The 16,354-nt window shown below is 32.1% G+C and overlaps 6 non-coding genes across 6 annotated transcripts; 5 read left to right on the forward strand and 1 right to left on the reverse strand.

Annotated features, from left to right (window-relative positions):
• Nucleotides 1-126: 126 nt before the first annotated feature.
• Nucleotides 127-200, reverse strand: Trnan-guu (transfer RNA asparagine (anticodon GUU)). The gene has a single exon. It is a non-coding gene; the product is annotated as a tRNA-Asn (tRNA).
• Nucleotides 201-2,823: 2,623 nt separating this feature from the next.
• Trnan-guu (transfer RNA asparagine (anticodon GUU)) lies at nt 2,824-2,897 on the forward strand. Its single transcript has one exon. It is a non-coding gene; the product is annotated as a tRNA-Asn (tRNA).
• Nucleotides 2,898-5,540: 2,643 nt separating this feature from the next.
• Nucleotides 5,541-5,614, forward strand: Trnan-guu (transfer RNA asparagine (anticodon GUU)). The gene has a single exon. It is a non-coding gene; the product is annotated as a tRNA-Asn (tRNA).
• An 82-nt stretch (nt 5,615-5,696) lies between these two features.
• Trnan-guu (transfer RNA asparagine (anticodon GUU)) lies at nt 5,697-5,770 on the forward strand. The gene has a single exon. It is a non-coding gene; the product is annotated as a tRNA-Asn (tRNA).
• An 82-nt stretch (nt 5,771-5,852) lies between these two features.
• On the forward strand, nt 5,853-5,926 carry Trnan-guu (transfer RNA asparagine (anticodon GUU)). Its single transcript has one exon. It is a non-coding gene; the product is annotated as a tRNA-Asn (tRNA).
• Nucleotides 5,927-7,335: 1,409 nt separating this feature from the next.
• Trnan-guu (transfer RNA asparagine (anticodon GUU)) lies at nt 7,336-7,409 on the forward strand. Its single transcript has one exon. It is a non-coding gene; the product is annotated as a tRNA-Asn (tRNA).
• The last annotated feature ends 8,945 nt before the right edge of the window (nt 7,410-16,354 follow it).

Raw genomic sequence — 16,354 nt, forward strand, 5'->3', positions numbered from 1 at the left:
GGTCATATAAAAAATGTGAGTTTTGTGTAAAATTCTAACCAAGTATTTTTGCCACTATTTAAAATATCCTGGCAAATGCGATATAGAAATATATTAATTTAATATTGATTAGTATAAAATAATCATCGCCCCCGGGTGGGCTCGAACCACCAACCTTTCGGTTAACAGCCGAACGCGCTAGCCGATTGCGCCACGGAGGCTCTTTTGTATCATATAAAAATAATCTAATTGTAAAGTTGTAAGTTCAAATTAAAAAAAAAACTGTTTGTTATATTTGATAAAGTAAATGTTTATAACATGTATCTATATATATATATATTAAACAGGTAGGTCTTAGCAATTTCAGGTTTGCAGATTGGAAACAGCAAGCTCCACTAAGGTCCACGTATTGGATTTGAACAGAGAATAGCGGCAAACGGCATGATGCTCTTGTATATCTCTCTAATCAACTGCTGTCTGTGTCAAAGTTAAAAATCTTTATTCAACATAGAAGCGTTACACTTGCTTATTAATTGTCATAAATCTACCACTGGTTCGGAAATAAACACCTCAGACCTGAGAACAACCGGCGAAATAAACTCAGCGGGGTTTTTTTTATCCTTTACAATAAGTAATATACAACAATAGCCGAATTATATATACATTTTTTTTATTTGAAATAACCTGGAGGTGATTGTTTCATTCCCAAGGTGCAATCAATTAAAAAGTCATTGGTTGTGTAATATCCTTTAGCACACAAGCGTTCCTTAACGATTCTTTTATATTTTACAATTTAATATTTTTGAACGTTTTCTGGGATCCTGTTGTAAAAGCATATACATTGTCCCATAAGAGTTACCAACCCTGTGTAATCTGGTAATAGAGGTTGTAAGTTTATACTTGTTCCTGGTGTTAACAGTTTGTACGTCACAATTTTTATTTTTATTTTTTCTAGAAAGATTTTCCTAGAAATTGTGACGTACATACATAACATATATCAAATATATATAGAGAGTTATATCAATATGAAATATATATTGATCCCGCGCCTCGATGAGACATTAAATTAAAATCCAATCAACCAAGCTTTTTGATTTATCTATTCTTAAGGATCATTTTATTGTTATGATCTCTTGTTGCGTTGGTTAGGGCAGTTTTAGCCTTCCTGTTTAACAAATTGGTATCATTGCAGGTGTCTGTATATTAAATACACTTATGAGTAGGGTTGTATTCACAAAATGACATAAAAAAAACACTAAAATCCAATTCAACCATTTTAAAATTGTATATATCAGCTCATAAAGTCTAGGCGAATCATTCATCCAAGATTTATCACATGAAATTTTTAGTCAGGTCTCCAGTTTACCAGCGAATCGAGTGAACTCCCTAGTGGCGTCATTACAGATGCTGGGTTATTTTTGGATGAAGAGGATTGTAAATATCAGAGGAAATATAAAAATGTTTTCATAGCGATGTGTTACTTACTGTCTACCGTTTTGATGTAAATCGATATTAAGTTCGAAGAGATTTTATTTGATATCTCCATTCATTTTGGGCATTTTAATTATTTCAAGATCAGAATTTTACGGATCATTACTCTTGCAGTTTAAGTGAATGTTTGATAATAGTAGTAATAGTAATATCCAGTGTATGACCTACTGAAAGAAAAACAACCTCTCCTCTTAAGAAAACATAGCTAAAATCGTAACTATATTTCATTGAGGGAAGATGAATAAACATGAGACTTTAATATTTAGTTAACAGTGTTTATAATTCCGTGCTTCAAAAAAGACTCAAACCCCTTGATTGCCATCCGACAAGTTGAATATTTTCCCTAAAGAGAATGATCATGAATCACGGAATCGTTTCCGATGTGTGTGTATGTGTGTGTGTGTGTGTATTTTATATAGAGTTAGGTTTGTATTTTTATTTTTATAGAATAACAAGGCGGACGATGGTAAGTAAAATCGGTTTAGTAGCTTTTGAGTTTATCCATTAGAAACAAACATACAAAAAAATTAAATCATATCTCTTTAAATGATTAATATATTTTATTTTTTGTTTTGTAGTATAGGAAGGCGGGTGAGCATATGGGCCACCTGATGGTAAGTGGTCACCAACGCCCATAGACATTGACATTGTATTGTAGAAATGTTAACCATCACCAATGCGCCACCAACCTTGGGAACTAAGATATTATGTCTCTTGTGCATGTAATTACACTGGCTAACTCACTCTTCAATCCGGAACACAACAATACCAAGTACTGCTGTTTTGCGGTAGAATATCTGATGAGTGGGTGGTACCTACCCAGACGAGCTTGCACAAAGCTCTACCACCAGTAAATTTATAGAGTTATAACATAATGCTATCCACGTATAAATATAGACATTAATGTTAAGCTCCATAATGGAGATCAGGATCCAATAAAATTTGTTTAAACAAAGATCAATGCGCAAAATCCGGCCGTGTAGAATTGAATTTCTTAATTATCGAGTCTAGTTTTATATCGCAAAAGATAAAAGCACTCTTCACTATAATTCCCCGTGGGAAGGCTCTTTTATAATAATTTCCCGGGGAAAGGCCTGATACGTCTCCCTCAAGGATCTTTGAAGATCCAGTTTTATGGAACCTTTTTAAGGAACGGCTATGGTATGTTTTGATTTCGTACGATTTATATTTGATGAGACATTTTTTATATTCGAAATTTTCTGCAAGCTATCTTACGAGTTAATTCCTGTAAAGTTTACTCCAAAACTATAGAGTCGTATAAAACGCTTAGCAAAGATAGGATCTAGTTTTACATAGAAAATATATTAAAGTATTTTTATTGAAGACACAAGAGCCTCCGTGGCGCAATTGGCTAGCGCGTTCGGCTGTTAACCGAAAGGTTGGTGGTTCAAGCCCACCCGGGGGCGACCTTATTTTTGTTTTATACAAAAAGTATGATTTTCTGACAAAAATACCCTATTGTTTTTCTAATTCCTTTTAAAACTATTAACTTTTATTAACTCGTGGAGTCAACCGAACGTAGGAATTTGGCTCCATTTGAAGGACGGGCGAGCATTCTCTCACTCTGATCTCTGTGCATTCGATGACATATCACTGAACTGTCTCTCCATTTTCTACCGATTACCTACCCTGCCGATATCTCACAATTAGTGACATATTGTGATTGTTTATGACTTTTTTGACTATTTAAATACAGTGATTTTATCGAAACTCTTGTCTTATTTTGCACAATGCACGTACGTGCAAGAAAAAATTTCATACGATCGTACAAAGTCGTCCGAAAATGTAAGATTTAATCCTGACCTGCCGAAAAGTATATAATGTTTTCCTGAAATGTGTCTGACGCAAAAAGCTTGCGCAAACTTTACTTATTTTATTCAGATGTACTTAAAAGTAAATTTAACTTTAGGCTAATTTATTAATAAAAGCATAACTTTAATATCAAAGATAACATTCTAAAAATTCCTAAGTATTCCTTAAAATAAAGATGTAAAATATAATATGGCGTTAAATGATGGATGCGGTAGATCGCTCAAGAAAGTAACCCTATCCTTTACCTAGAAGAATATTTTAGGGAATACGGGGAAAACTAAATAAGGAAATAATCAATTTTAGAAAACAACAGCTGGTGTTATAAATATAAGATTATTTTAAAAGAAGGAAGAGCTAAACCATGATATTGAATGATCGTCGCGACTAGTAAAAATAAAAATTTTAATTATCCAAAACGTTATTGCTATGACAAACATTGTCTGGGCCTTCTCCATCTCACTGTTGGGCTTATTTTAAACACATTTAACACGAGAATATCTAGGCCTGAAATAATATTAATTTATTTTGATAATTTGGTAGGTAGGGTTTTGTATGTGCCCGTATGGGTAGGTTTTGACTCACTTTTCGTTTGTATAATACAGTAACAGCCTGTTGATGTCCCACTGCTGGGCTAAGGCCTCCTCTACCTTTGGGGGGTCCTGGTCTCCTCGGTAAGTCGTAAATACGTGTAAAAACGTAGATACGACATGAAATGAATTCGACTTTGACCAAATCATTGTATAATAAATTATTTATATTCTTAAAATATAATCAAATTAAATTAACATAGCGCATTAGAGTTTAATATTTTTATATACATTTGTATCCATTCGAATTTTAAGAAAAAAAATAACTTACAACACCGTTTTTAAAAATAATTCTTGCTTCAACCATTCAGGTACATTTGATTGTAAATCGTAAAGTAAATAATCGTAGAAATATCAAAATTATTTTGAACTTATATTTTTAATCACTCAAGTGAGATAAAGTACTGGAAGATTAATCACAATAAGTTTTTATAGGAGTAATAACAACATAGATAATTACATTTTAAAATTCTCCCTAAAAAGTGGTGACAAATCGTTTCAAATTTAAAAAAAAAAGTTCTCACAGAAAATATTTTTAAATTTAAATAATACAGCAGTTATATATAAATAAAATCGCGCTACATATGGTAGCGAGCAATCTGACACCAGTTAAAATCGCGCTACATATTATAGCGGGCAATCTGACACCAGTTCCATAGGTTGTAAGAAAATTGTAAGTCATTTACTACGGCCTCGCGACACTCCATCAAATTGAAAGAAATCGAGGGGAAATGTATTTGTCAACGGAATAGCTCCATTTTGTCTCCATCTTCCGTGTCACGAATGAGACTTCAGGAAAAATACTCCATATTAATTTAATGTGGTATTTCAAGCCATAAAAACTTTTATGTTCAAAATTATATTATATTATTTATTGTTTTGTTAAATGAACGGTTATGTTTATAATAAATTCATATGTTATTACTACCTAGGTGATGATTTGTGATTTACCTTCTTGTGAAGATCTTCGGCCATAGGCAATGTCACATTTAGAGGCTTAATATCAAATTTACTAAAAATCCTTTTGGTCCGACGTCAGCAAATCGTTATCCACTGCTGGACATAAAGGCCTCTCCCAACCGTGAGCTATGTCGCACAAAGCTACCGGTTCTCCACCTCCCGAATCCAGTCGGGTCCCGCCACTTTCTTCAGATCATCCTCTTATTCGGGTAGTACTACCTGTTTGAGTAGGTACCACTCACTCATTAGATATTTTACCGCCATACAGCAATAATTAGTACTGTTGTGTTTCGGTTTTAAGGGTGATTGAGCCAGTATAACTCCAGGAAATTAACATCTTAGTACTCAAGGTTTGGCTTACTCTTACATCAATATTTCTATGTGGCCAACTTGTCAGTACTAGGTGTACTGACAAATTGGCTTACCTTTTAAAAATATAAATTAATCAATGACGTAAAAGTATATCAAACGATTTACTAAATATAATAATAATGATAATAATAATAATGATAATAATAATAATATAATATGTATTAAATCCAAGTTAGCAATAATAAGTATTTACTTAACTATTATACAATCTGAGTAGTTATAGTACAAGCTGTGCAAATACTAATAATGAGATATGTAACTTATAAGTAAAACAAATGGAATGGTATATGTTATTGAATTTGAGTTAGAAATTCATGAGCCTCCGTGGCGCAATTGGCTAGCGCGTTCGGCTGTTAACCGAAAGGTTGGTGGTTCGAGCCCACCCGGGGGCGTATATTATTTTGTTACTGTCAATATATTGTTGCATTATATTTCCGGTATGTGTTGTAGTCATATTTACAGATTATTATAGAAGCCTCCGTGGCGCAATGGGCTAGCGCGTTCGGCTGTTAACCGAAAGGTTGGTGGTTCGAGCCCACCCGGGGGCGCTTATTATTTTGTTATTGTCAATATATTGTTACAATAAATTTCCGGTATGTATTGTAGTGATATTAATAGATTTTTATAGAAGCCTCCGTGGCGCAATAGGCTAGCGCGTTCGGCTGTTAACCGAAAGGTTGGTGGTTCGAGCCCACCCGGGGGCGCTCATTATGTTATTTAATTAAACTGTTTTATTTATTATGTAACGTAGTACATATTACCAATGCTAATTCTTAACATAAGAAAGAAGAGACCTTAGTGGTGTGAACAGGCTTAGATACCACCATTCATCAGGTATTCTACAACTAATACTTCGATTTAACTGGTACAGTGTAATTTCTAGCAAAAGATATGTAAACTCTTAGATTTTTATCTAGATAAAACCTTTTATAGGACTTAAAGGCGTCAGCTGTCGTCGTTACTACGCAAAAACGAGAGGATATTATTTGCACATAAATTGCGAATATAAAAATCATACGTTGTAATCCCGTAGTGCGATCTTATCGTTATCGTTAATAGGATTTACCTATTGTTAATATATATATGTAGAGATAACCACTGACTATCATTTGGTATATATATATACCGTAACCATAACAGTCCCACGGCTAAAGGCCTCCTCTCCTCTTTTTGAGGAGAAGGTTTGGAGCTTATTCCACCACACTGCTCTAATGCGGGTTGGTGGAATATATATAAAGAGATAGAAATATATATTTCTATATATAGAAAGAGATCTCCTAAACTATTCGCCGGATTCATTTAAAATTTGTCACACAACGTAGACATTTACTAATAACGCAGTTTACGCAAATCCTGCCCAAAATACATTTTTCTTGTTATTTACCCGCGCAAAGCCGTGACTTTTAGCTAGTAAATTATTAATTTATTAAAATTGGGAATAGACGTCAATAAAATTCTAATATTATTACCGTTCCTGTAATTAATATTAAAGATTTATCTAACAAAATAACAGAAACAAATCATAATATTGTAACGAATGATTTCAAACTAAATACACTTTGTCTTTTATCTGTTAAAATGTGGGCAGATAACCTAAAAGTGCACTTAAGGTTTATATAAAAGATCCCAGAGCTTAGTCTCTGTGGAGTAAATTACTTTATATTTAAGGAGGTATTCCGACCGCGTAAATACTATTACCCGTTCAGTTACAAAAGTATTAATAATCCTTTAATATAGATAATGAATAAGCTGTTCCCGAATTTATTAAATATATACTATATTTATAAGATATTCATTATTTATTCATAAATTATTTCCTAAATACAAATATTATTGATTTATTTTAATATTAAAAATTCTAATTTAGATAATTTGAAGAATAACGACATGAATACATAGATAAGAATTTGAGATGACGCTCTTATTCTATTTTTAAATTTTGATATCTTTTCATTATTGAAATTAAATTCGAAATTTAATTTTAAGCAAAAGTCATTGATTGATGTATGAAGTCTGACTAAGCTTTATGAATAAAGTTTTTAGTTAAATTAATAAAATGATTTGTAGATGTTTTTTTCCAATTTGGTGGCGTATTATAACATTTTTGATAAGGGCCTCCGTGGCGCAATCGGCTAGCGCGTTCGGCTGTTAACCGAAAGGTTGGTGGTTCGAGCCCACCCGGGGGCGATAGTAATTTTTATGCAGTATATAGAAAATTGAAATAATATTGCAATTTAATTGCTGTAAGTATTTATTAAGTTAATCAATGGTCTCCGTGGCGCAATTGGTTAGCGCGTTCGGCTGTTAAACGAAAGGTTGATGGTTCAAACCCACCGTTGTTTCTGTCACATAGAATACCAATATTTTCTTTATTAAATAAGAGACATATATACTAACATTTTTGACTCGAGTATGAAAATTCAGTGGTGCTTGCCCGGGCTTGAGCCCACGATCATTGGTTAAGATTCACGTGTTCCAACCATTGAGTTATCTCAACTTTAATCGAAATATTGCCTTAGATAATTCCGCACAAATAAAAATAATATTTACGATATTTACCGATTGATGATAAGTCGACCATTCTCAAGGGAGACTAGTCAACAACTCGTCCAAGCACCGGACCAAATGAATTAGATGCTTGGGGGAATACCCGGGAGTGTAAAAACTGTCAATACAAGCCATTAATTCCAAGCTACTAAGCTGGTTTTTTCCACCAAAACCACTTCATTAATAAAACAAGTTAGGTTATAAAATTTTAATTATTTTAAAATTATAATAATGTAACAAATTCAGGCACCCGCCTGATGGAATCCCGTCAGTTAAGTTAAAAAATAATAATTATAAGAGTATTTCTTATAAGTGGTGTAAATTTTTTTTTTGAGTTGGCGTATTCGATTTTAAATTAAGTGATAGATTAAACAAATAAGAAGGATAGTGCGAACCCTGAATGCAGCGTCACAATGAGAAAATGAACCGCTGCTTCAGCGCAAAAATAAAAACAGTGCAAAGCAGCAAACAGCAAATAATTCATCAACTCACCTCAGGAGTGTTTAAATATATCGAAATTAGACAATATATGACTTATATTGCACGTGGCACGGTTTTGATAAAATAACTGGAATTAAACGAAGAATCGATTAAACGCAATCAAATAGCAATGAATATATCTACTAAAGGAATACAATGTGTTGGTAACCCGAAAATCTGAAATAAGTTTTACTGAGTAGAAGACGTAGCTCAATATAATTTTGTGTTCTGAAACGAATATAAAAACCAATATATAAATGTACAATAAATATATTCAATGCCAATAACCTACTATATTCAACGAATATACTTACATATCAACTTATATTTAATCGTTATAAATCGAACAGATAATAAATGTCGAAACAATGAATGACGATTAAATAACCGAAATTAGTTTCATAAACCGATCAGATTAAGTAAAATAAATACAATATCTTAATTAAAATATTGTTAAATTAAAATTTGTAGGGTTATAAAATACATGTACAGACATCACTTTCATAGTTTATTGTAATATAGATGATCTGTTACTTTTAATAAGTGAACCAAATCGCACATTTCAGACCAACAACCCATCATACTTAAGGGAATTGGGGAAGCAGTGAAGTTGCGGAGAGTTTCGATTCTATACTCAAATTAGTGGTAAAACCCTAGTGGCCGTTAGCGAAACTGCTTCAGCTCTTGAACATTAATTTGTCGCATAAATATAAACTATTTTCTATTTTTTGAAAACTAACTCCAGCTGTATTATTAAATTCTCAGTAAAGCCACAGCCAGATAATTGCTTATAAGAATAATTGAAAGGATTACAAAATATATTTAAATTATGTTTGAAACCAATCGGTTTATCGGCAGGTCATTTAATTATCATTAATGCCGTAATAACATTCTATATATATCCATAAAGTACAAAACTTATAATTTCAATAGATTTTGTCCGTTGTTTTATCCCCATGGGCTATTCTGAAAATAAAAAAAAATAAAGCTACTTGGATCAGTTGTTCCATTGTTGCGCAATGTATAATCCAAAAACATACTACTGCATTTAAAATTTATATAATTTTTACTACGTTAATTTATAATGTGTAATAGTGCGTGTATGTTCCATGCAAAATACACGCACGGTTGTCCGAATTCTCGTTAAAGATGATTTACTTTGGTCAAGAAGATAGGTGACGAGGTCACGAAATGATTCCAACATATCGCACCGAAGATGGACGATCTATACATATGCTATGATATAACTTGACGCGACGATATACCTAAAATTAGTTTTTTTCATGTTTCTTCTTCAATAAAATATATCATTTATATAAGATAACTATAATAATGATAAATATTAAATAATATTGATAATTCTTCCTAGAAATATCTAAATAAATATAAAGTCACCAGTTAGTATTAAATATTTCGATTTGATTACGTTACTTAACGAGGAGTGCTAATGAATACCTTCGCCGACTGTTTTCGACGTTCCGTTCCATGTTGATGGGAAATGTTGTAAACGTCCGTAACGAACGTCCGTAACGAAAAACTACAAAAAATACATCAATAAAATTATCAATACTCTCATTTATACTGCTTACGTATAGTAGAATTGTCTACAAGGTGTAATTTAAAAAACGTTTCGTAACTTTCGAAGTCACATTTATGCGACAAAAACTAATAGGCACGACTAACGGCTCGTTACTGATGTACAATAAGAAATCGTTAAGTATAGGAACCCAGCATTAGTAGTAAAAGATGTAACGGCTTTCATACTTCTATCTGACAAAAATAGATTGTATAATCACTTTATGTCAATTTCATTGTTTCGTAGGTTCCTTAACTGAAGATATAAAATACCCACATACTCTTGAAGCTAATAGTACAATAATTAATTATCCCATAAGTGATACTATAAAGCATCAATTTATTCCAAATGTTATTTATGTAGATACGTTATTTTTAGCCTTACACATTTATTTGTCCAATTCAATATTGTTAAAAGGCACGAATATATTTCATCACTGGAAAAGACAACGAAACACTTCAACAGACTAAAATTAAGCCACGGCGACAAAACTCAAAGATATAAACTCCGATAAATTCACAAATATAGTATACAGTAACAGCCTGTGAATGTCCCACTGCTGGGCTAAGGCCTCCTCTTCCTTTTTGAGGAGAAGGTATGGAGCTTATTCCGTCACGCTCCTCCAATGCGGGTTGGTGGAATACACGTGTGGTAGAATTTCAGTGAAATTAGACACATGCAGGTTTCCTCACGATGTTTTCTTCACCGTAAAGCACGAGATGAATTATAATAACAAATTAAGTACATGAAATTTCTCGGTTAATTCAAAAATATACAAACAAAATTTGCCCAACTATGGGAATTTTAAAATTTAATGGTGCAACAAGGGTCTTAATCAGAAATTCCGGGTCTGTGGCGTTATAAGCTAAAAACGAGATCAATGAGGCAGCCTAAATTATATAATATATAGCATATCTAGATTTTAATTATCCGTCCTAATAAAAGCTTAAATTGCTTAATCGACTGTGCCATAACCACGCCCGAGTCTATTAGATAAATTAGTGTGAAAACATTTCTGACACCTATTCCGACTTTTTCACGTTCAATAATTTGTGGTAATCAAATGTTAGGAAAATAATTTCCGAACGCAACTTCGCACGTGTGTGAAGGGAAGGAGGTGCAGAAAACCAAAGTACCTATACCTTGGTTTTCTGCACCCCTGACAACGTGAATTCAAATAATTGTGACGATCCGCTGAGTAGTATTAGCATATAATATTAGTTGGAATTCATTGGAAATATAATAAAATATTAGTTAGATCTAAAATCAATAGAATGTATACAAGGAAGGTTGAGTTTACATTGCGGAGACGGATAGACTGAGTTCAGGCCTTTTCTCCTTTTTGAGGCGACGCTTTCGAGCTTACTTCACGTTTATCCAATTGTTGATAGATATTTACATATTTAGTAAAAAAACTAACTACTGAGTAAATGGTTACAATAACTTTTTTCATTTTCATAATAAATAATTATTTTTTTTGTATTTGTGAATCAGACAGATATCATAAAAATGAAATCAATTACCTCTCTATAACGCTTAGGCGTTATAGAGAGGTAATGATTATTACCAATGAACCGATTGCATTGATTCAGTCTTACGTCGGTACATTATTACGGGATTAACATGACAAAATTATAATGAATGAACAACTAGAATAAAATAAAAGGGAAATATTTATTCTTCGAATAAATATATAACCATTCAGATTGGGATATCTGGTAGAGATGGCTAATTAGCCATAAGTTTGCCCTTTACATTATAATAAACTAATGTTATAATGTGATTTAGAAGTTATTAATATGAAAATGAAAGACGTCCCCCCTTTTTAATGAGTTTTGAAGCTTAGTTCATGTGTTTTGATATTTGTACAATTAATTTTAAACCCTATTTCAAGATACATAAAATTATTATTTCAATGTTCGATTTTTATTTAAATCTATCTAAAATTATATGAAAATTCATTTACCGTTAACTCGCAACAGATATTCAACTCCCGAATGTCATTCAAGATCATAATTTTATTTGAAACCGAGACCCGCACATTTGTGGGTCGAATTATAAATATTTGAATTTTAAATGCGACAACTTGAGTAGCAAAAATTATGTTAAAATATTGGTGGAGTTCGTGTTGCTGCGGGCACTCGGCCATATTTACTCTGATAATATAAAATATAACTTTTAATGTTTATTTATTCATTTATTTTAGTCTATTATAATATAATATATGTTTTTCATTTGCGAATGAATGACTTTTGAGTTTTATTTTATATACATAATCTTTTATAGACAAAATAATGGCTTTTTTAAATATTATATTCTTTCCCTTTCTGCGCCCCTGGTAGGAACAGGTGCGATTTTATTAAGCTATTGAAACTTACTTCCAGACTCTGGGCTGCTACTGAAAATTTTCTGACAGAAAAACCCAATAACTTTTTACTGGTCCGACCTGGGAATTGAACTCAGGACCTTCGGGTCTGTGGCCTTACATCAAGCCACTAGACCAACGAGGCAGTCAACAAAACAACTCCCATACAATATGGCTTATATTGTATGTTAATTGTCCTATACGAAATAAACTTCACACAAGTGCCAATAGCAACTGTACAAAGTTGCAACTCCTTCAGATAAACAATACGTGAACGCTTAGAATACAAATAAACGCAAGCATTCAATTTAATATAACATTAGCAAGCCCAGGCAGACGTTGTGCTGCCTGTGTACCAATTGTTACATTGATCAGTGGAACGGAAATATAGAAGTTTATATGCAGCGCCATCTACAACAACAACAAGTTGTGTAGATGGCGCACAACAAAATAGAACTGTGTGATAAATATGTTTCTTTCTGATTGGACATAAAGAAAGCAGGTAATTAAAGCTAGTGAATTTTGTTGTTTATTGTTAACTCAAGAAACCAAAAAAAATCGGGATATAATATTTCTGAATGGTTTGTACTTCAAATCCTTTTACTTGTTTTGTAACTGAATACCCTTCTAAAATACATATTATGATCTGAATCTGAATCAAATCTAATTAAATAAAATCAAAAGAAACTTTATTCAAGAGGGTACTCGAATGAAAGCAAGCATATTTGACTCGAGATTTTACAATATTCAACTAATTTAAAGTTAATTACTTCCAGGAGAATCAGTAAGAAATTCCTTTCCAGTTCCTATTTTTCATCAACTAAATTACACGGGTAAGTTAAATAAACTACTCATACGATTAAATCCGGATCAGCACCACAGAGCTTTCATGAGCTTAATTTGTCTATATCACAGAAGCAGCGTCGTAGAGTAAGTTCTAAAGCGATTACTAATAGCTTGCCCAGCAGTGGTACGATCAAACTCTAGCTTTATACAATATTCTATTTATATTAAAAAGAGTATAATAATATTAAATGACAGTGTAATAATAGCCAAATTAGTTGAATAATTTCGTCTGTAAATCGCTTTTCAATGAATAGGATATTTATCAAAACAAATGATAGAAACGACAACATTTCATAACGCAAATTATCGTTATTGGTATAAAATGTTACTATTCGACAAATTGGACGTAATTAATGTTGTGTCAATTAAAATAATTGCTTCATTATGTTTTTTTTTAATGATAATGATGTAACGAATATTGGCTTTCGCATCGAGTTAATTGAATGTACATTTTATATATAATAATTTACCCATTTTTTTAATTTGTTGGTAGAATAAGCCGGTTTAATTTTTTTAAATATATTTCTTATAACAATATTCTATAATAAAAGTAGTAAATATTTAATTTAAGTGGGCTTTTGCTTTTCATTTGAATCTTTCAATATTCATATTTCGAACAAAATCGTGATAATAATGTTGGATATAAGAAGTTATATATAATATAACCAAGCAAGATTTATAAATTATAAATTAAAATACGAGTACAGACTAAAAATCTGACACTGTCTGTTTAGTGAAAGCGAGAAATGGGAATAAAAACCTAGATGACATATCGCCTTTCAACGTATGTATATCGTCTTCTTATTTACCACATTTGTTTTAAATGAAGTTAAATTTATTAGTGGTTATTTATTTTCGCGACTACGCGTTACACCTACACCTTACGGTTACGCAATTTACTTTTTTATCAATATACTAGCTATCAGATCCGGCTTTGCATAAGTAGAATAAGGGTCAACGTGAAACGTTTATTGTATCATAATACATATCTATAAAGGTTAACGCGGCACATGCCGTAAAGCTTCCAGTCGCCATGATTGTCTCTGTCATTTTTAACATTTATCGCCATATTTCAACCAATTTTCACAAAACCTTAATGACTTATATACCTAACAGTAACGGCCTGTTAATGTCCCACTGCTGGGCTAAGGCCTCCTCTCCCTCTTGAGGAGAAGGTTTGGAGCTTATTCCACCATGCTGCACCAATGCGGGTTGATAGAATACACATGTGGCATAATTATTATAGGCATATTAGACACATGCAGGTTGCATGTGTCTAATTTCATTGAAATACACAAATCCTTACAGACAGACGCGGCGGGGCGCTTTGTTTTATAATATGAAGTCATAATCACTCTTCTCTATCGATAAAGTATTAATTCATGCAACGCTTTAATTTCAGGTTTAAGTTTTATTAAACGCAAAGATTTGTTTATATATCGAGAACAATAAATTTACTAGAACTATTTCAATATCAAAGACAGAAGATTTGTACAACGATCAAACTTTGTGAAATTATTCAAATTTCCACCGTCTTCATAAACTAATCGAGACTCCGGGACTCACATTAACATACATTTGAACTCAATTCGAAGGGCTTTTATGCGTAATATTTTAACTTAATAAAGTTTAACTAATAATTATTATGAATATTTACCATTTTCATATATTTTTTCATTCTTATCTTAAGAATAATCTTATTTCAAAAATAGAGTTTATTTTAAAACTATTTTATTTTTCTCTATGACGTTTGGTTATCAACATTAAGTATGAGATTATAAGCACAAATATGAAACTCAGTAATTGACCGGTATAAGACCCCATTTGACCTCTACTGAGCCATCAAGGCTCTTGAGTCTTTCGACTCTGAATTTTAGGGTTTTAATATTTTGGATTTTGGAATTTCTAGTTATGAAGTTGCACCACTTCTATGGTGGATACGCAGGATATTTTTCTTTAATGCCAAGAGATGAATATATCTACAAACGAAGTACATAAAAACTTGCGCGGGTTCGAATTCACTGGTCCCATATTTACTAATTATTATGGAGTACTTAAAATACATTCAACTTTAATGTTTATATAATGCTCGAACATATCACAGAAAAGCCGAGTGTGTGCCAAATGTGAGATCTTTTTAAAAATGTTTTTCGTATTTTTTACCTTTGGACGAACAAGAACATCAGTGCATATAAGAATCTGGCTCGCTTGCCAAAGAATGTTTACACTAGACAGTAATTTTGAAGCATTGTAAGTTGTAATACATTATTTATTTTCTGTAAATAATGTTACAAAATATGTGTCTAAACATTATTACAAAGAGACCACGAGCTAATGTGTAAGTAAAGACATCATAAAATTACATCTGTATTTTTAGAACCAAAATTTAAAAAAAAATACTTTCTTAATAATTTTGTGCTTTTTTATGAACGATTAGCATTATAATTTATTTTTATTTAACTTTAAAATATCCTTATTTTAATTCACGCAGATAATTTTTTGGTTGTCTTAAATCATATTTTGCTTTGGAGGCGTGTAAAAATTGGCATAGTTAAGGTTCATAATGACGAATGCATGATCTAAAGAAAGCTATTGAGTTTGTAAAGTAAGCCAGTGGAAGTGAGTATTGCCTTGGATATCATGATTGGTTGCGCAATCACGATTTGAAGAAAAGCACATGAAATTACTGTGCTATGGGTTGTGCTTTGAAAGACGGTGACGACTTATCATTTACTTCTCACTTCATGACATAAATAAAAAAAAAATCAACAGATGGTAATACAATTGCACAGCAACGTGGAAATTACCGAAAAAAACAGGTTCCATTCCGGGAAACTGAGTTATTTTGATCTTTTTTTATGCATATATATATAAATGATCTCGTTGGTGAAATAATTTATTAACGAAACGGTAAAGAAAATTGTTGACACATATCTATCCACAAAAATGCACGGAGAGGCTTGCTTAACTCCAAACACACTGATTAAAAGCCATTTCCCAGCAGAAGGTCAGTTTCAGGTCATTAATAAAGTTATCCTTCTTGTTGAAAAGAAACTGTTCGTGTTATTAATTTGAATAAAAATAAATTCGTATTCGAAATTCGAACCTTACCTCCACCGATCAAAGTCAGGTAGCTCGTTACATAAAATGCTAGTATCGACACGTTTTTCATGTAATTATTGCGACATAAGCAAATAAGACTGAACAAACTGTCGCCTCGTTAGTTACTGCGCGTGAAATTATATTGCGAATTTATCGTAACTCGTTTTAAATTTCACATCCAACACAATATGTTCATAAAACATCGTTAAAAATAAG

This window comes from Nymphalis io, chromosome 21 (assembly GCF_905147045.1).
Source record: "Nymphalis io chromosome 21, ilAglIoxx1.1, whole genome shotgun sequence".
Classification (NCBI taxonomy): Eukaryota; Metazoa; Arthropoda; class Insecta; order Lepidoptera; family Nymphalidae; genus Nymphalis; species Nymphalis io.